Source organism: Alligator sinensis, unplaced genomic scaffold (assembly GCF_000455745.1).
Source record: "Alligator sinensis unplaced genomic scaffold, ASM45574v1 scaffold340_1, whole genome shotgun sequence".
In the NCBI taxonomy this organism is placed as follows: Eukaryota; Metazoa; Chordata; order Crocodylia; family Alligatoridae; genus Alligator; species Alligator sinensis.
In genome coordinates this window covers 2954857-2959115 of record NW_005842004.1, presented here as the reverse complement: position 1 = coordinate 2959115, position 4259 = coordinate 2954857, and positions in this window count along the sequence as shown.

The following is a 4259-nucleotide window of genomic DNA, read 5'->3' as shown; positions in this document are numbered from 1 at the left end:
TGGGGCTGGGGTCCTGCAAGGTGGCTGGGACCCTGGGGGGGTGGGGGGCTGTGGCTCTCCAGGGTGGAGCTGGCACCCTGCGGGGGGGGCAGTCCATGTGCTGTGTGGAGGGGCTACACTCTGTGGGGACCAGGGGAAACACCCCTCCTGAGCAGCCCCTCTATAAGGTCCCCCCACACCCACTGTCCCCCCACAATCGTCTCACACCTAGCCACACACCGACCTGCATCCTCCAACATCCCTCCACACCCACCCACCTTCCCCCACACCTCTTCCCATCCCCGTCCTGCAAACCACATATCCCCCCACCACACACCCATCATGTGAGAAGAAAACCAAAAGCACACATCAACACATATAGATATTTAAAATTTACTTTATTATGATGATAGAGACACTGGTAGGCTTCCAAATTGCTTTAACATTGTAAATATATCAATAAAGCATTGCCCAAGTGATCTCTGTCTGTCTGTCTGTCTGTCTCTATCTCTAATTTTGTTTGTTTTTGAATGGATTTGGGATGCTGCTGTAGCAGTCCAGCTGACACAAGGGGCTCGTGTCCCCAGATACAAATTGGCCAGAGCCCAGAAGTTCCTGAGAAGGAATAGCCTTGAGCTGCTTGCTAGGGCAGGTTTTTATATTGCTGGGGCCAGCACAGGGAAAGTTTTTATACTGCTCTGTGCTGGCGCCAGGCTCTAGCTCTCCCTGGCTGCAGATTTCGGAGGTGACAGGCAGGGTTATTTTGCCTCAAGTGGCACAATTTGCCATACACCAAAGTGCATGTCCGGCCATGTGCGCTGAGGCAAAAAGCCCTGGCTCAAATTTGCACCACTTCTATTTGAGCTGCTGCAAGTGCATGTGCACACGTGCTTGCATGTGTGGATGCACCGAGAAAGGCTATTGCTTTTTCTTCATGAAAGGTCTAAGGTGCATAGGTGTGAACATTAGATTTTTCAAATGCTATACAAAGAAAAATCTCAGATACATGAGGAATGAGTTAAATCTGGCTGGAAATGAACTCCTACTTGAAAGTAAGGTAGAAAGAAACATGTATTTAATTCAGTGGAGCCATTTCCTTTAATATTTTATTTTTTAAATATTGCACAGATTAGGTAGAATTTTAGTTGGGGTAATATTCTACTTTAAGGTCTGACCACTGGGGCCTATTGAAAGAAAGGGTCATTGAGCAGTTAAAATACTAACCTGGGTCTGGAAAGACATTAGTTTAATGTCCAGCTATGCCAAAGGCATCCAGTGTGATCTGGAGCAAGTCACTTAGTTCTAACTCTGCTGTTCCATTACCTAGTGATAAAATGTGTTGCCTGAACTAAGGACCTTTTTATGTGTCACACTGTGAGCTGTACAAATGTTGATGGATGCTAATACTAGCTTGAGTTTGGAGCAGTCACATATTCAAGCCAGCAGGGGCCTACAGGCCTGAAAGGTAAGAATCCCTCCCCCTTCCCATTACGAGCTTTCCCCCTGCTCCCTACACCCTGCCCCCCCAAGGGCTCCCTCAATTTCCCCCATCCTTGGGGCTCCCCCCTGCTGCCCTCCTAACCCCGCTTCCCACTTGTTTGTGACTATCTGTCCCAGGGAAGGGTTAACCTGCCTGATTGGCCCCTGCTGTTGGGCTTCTCTGGGCAGGGAAACAGCTTGCCCAATCCAGGCCAGCAGTGGAGGCCAGGTGAGTGAGGTGTTTACACTAAGTTGCAGCCTGGAGTGGGTAGGCTGCCATCCTGCCCTGGCCTCTGCCTGAATTCAGACTTGAATGGCTAACTACCTCTGTCTACACAAAGCTGTGTTTGTTACCGTTCTTATTTTTTTCCTTATTCTGTGTTTCCACATGGGGTGTGTGTCTACAATGCCGCCAAAAGTGTGAATATAATGTAGTTTATACATACCTCATGGAGTTTTACACTAGATGGCTTGAGTAAGGGATGGCTTACAGTAGATGGCTTATACTGGTAAGAGTATGGAACTAAACACCTGAGTATTTACTCAGGTTTTCAGGTGGGTTTTGCAGCCTGTGCCGAGCTCCTTATTGCTCTGGCATACACTGTAGCCCAGTGGTTCTCAACCTGTCTTAGATTCAAGACACCCCGCCCAAACTCAGGGCACCACTGGAAAAATGCCAGATATTAGTTTTCACTTGGCTTTTGACTATAAATATATAATAATAGAACTATTCTTCTGCTGCAAAGAACTCAGAAAGACAGGTCAGAATGTTTTTAACACCATGGGTTCCTATTTGAAATCTCTGGGTGCGTCTACACATGCAAGCACGTGCGCTTGCAGCAGCTCAAATAGAAGTGGTGCAAATTTGCCCTCAGCGCATGCGCTCAGATATGCACTTTGGTATGGAGCAAATTGTGCCACTTAGGGCAAAATAACCCTGCCTGGCTCCTCCCGGATCTTCCACCAGAGGGCGCTAGAGCCCAGGGCCAGCACCTGTTCTGTCCCCAGCAGTATAAAAAGCTTCCCTGTCCTGGCCCCATCCATACAAAAAGCTGCCCTGGTAAGCAGCTTGGGGCTACTTGCTCTCTGGAGCTTCTGGGGCCCAGCCAATTAATACCTGGAGACACTACCCTTTGTGCCAGCTGGACTGCTGCAGCAGCAGCATCCCAAATCCATTTTTTAAAATACCCCCAAATCCATGTTCTTTCACATTTAAAACAAAGAAACCACTCTACACACACACACACACACACACACACACACACACACACACACATAGATCTAGAGAGAGAGAGAGAGAGAGACAGTGATAAGTTGGGTAATGCTTTATTGGTATATTTACAATGCTAAAGCAATTTTGAAGCCTACCAGTGTCTCTATCATCATGAAAAAATAAATCTAAATACCTATATGTTGATCTGTGCTTTTGGTTTTCTTCACACATGATGGGTGTGTGATGGGGGGATGTGGTGTTTGCAGGAAGGTGGTGGGAAGGGGTGTGGGAGAAGGTGGTGGGTGGATGTGGAGGGATGTGGGTGGGTCTGTGGGCAGGGGTGGGGCAATTGCTGAGGGCACTGTGGGTGTGGGGGACCTTGTGTGGGGGCTGCTCAGGAGGGGTGGATCCCCTGGCCCCTACAGGGTGCAACCCCCCTCCCCACAGCACATGAAATAGCGCCCCCACCCAGGTTCCCAGCTCCCTCCTGGAGGGCCACAACCCCTATCCCCCACAGGGTCCCAGCCCCCCTGCCTAGGGCCCATAACTAACCTTTAAAAGCAGCAGGGGGGGGGCCATGCACTGAGCCCAGCCTGGTTCTGCTGGCCCTGGGGCTGCTCTTGCTGCCCAGGTGGGCTGGTCTTGTGGCAGCAGGACTCAGTGTGGCATGCAGGAACTGCATGCCAGGCCCAGCCCGGTCCTAGGCCCCCTCTGCAGCCTAGCCAGGCTGGGCCCATGGCAACAGGACCCAGTGTGGCACATGGAGACTATGCGCTAGGCCCAGCCAGGTCCTGGGGCCCCTCTGCAGCCCAGCCAGGCTGGGCCCAGATCCCTGAGGCTCACTAGTCTGGCTTTGCACTGGAGTGGGTCACACAGCTCTGGGAGGTGTGGACAGGAGCTGTGCCTCCCGGAGCCCTGTTACCTGCTCTGGTGCAAGGCCAGACTAGTGAGCCACATGGGGCTGGGCCAGGTCCTCACCCCCCCGCAGGCACAGGGCAGAGGCGGGAGCTGGCCCTGGGGTCTGGCCCATGCTGACAGGAGCCAGTGCGGCATGTGGTTCCCACGTGCTGCGCCAGGTCCTGCCGTGGCTGGGCCCTTCTCTATACTTGCAGGACCTGGTCTGGTGTGTGGCGACCGCACGGAGGTGAGCTGGGTCCTGCTGGCCTTGGGGCTGCTTGTGCCGCCTGGCAGCCGGGTGGCATGAGCAGCCCCAGGGTCGGCAGGACCTGGCTCAGCTCCGCGTGGTTGCTGCGTGCTGGGGAACATGAGCTGCCTGGGGCCGGCAGGATGCAGCTTGGTTCTGCATAGTCCCCACATGCTGTGCTGGGCCAGGGAGCATGAGCTGCCTGGGGACTGCGCAGCTTGTGCTGCCTGGCCTGGCCCGGCATGCAGGGACCGTGTGGAGCCAAGTTGCTTCCTTCTGGCCCCAGGCAGCTCGTGTTCTCTGGCCTGGCCCGGTGTGCGGTGACCACGCAGAGCCGAGCTGGGTCCTGCCGGCCCTGGGGCTGCTCATGCCGCCCAGCTGCCAGGCGGCAAGAGCAGCCCCAGGGCCAGCAGGACCCAGCATGGCTTCGTGTGGTTGGCGGGC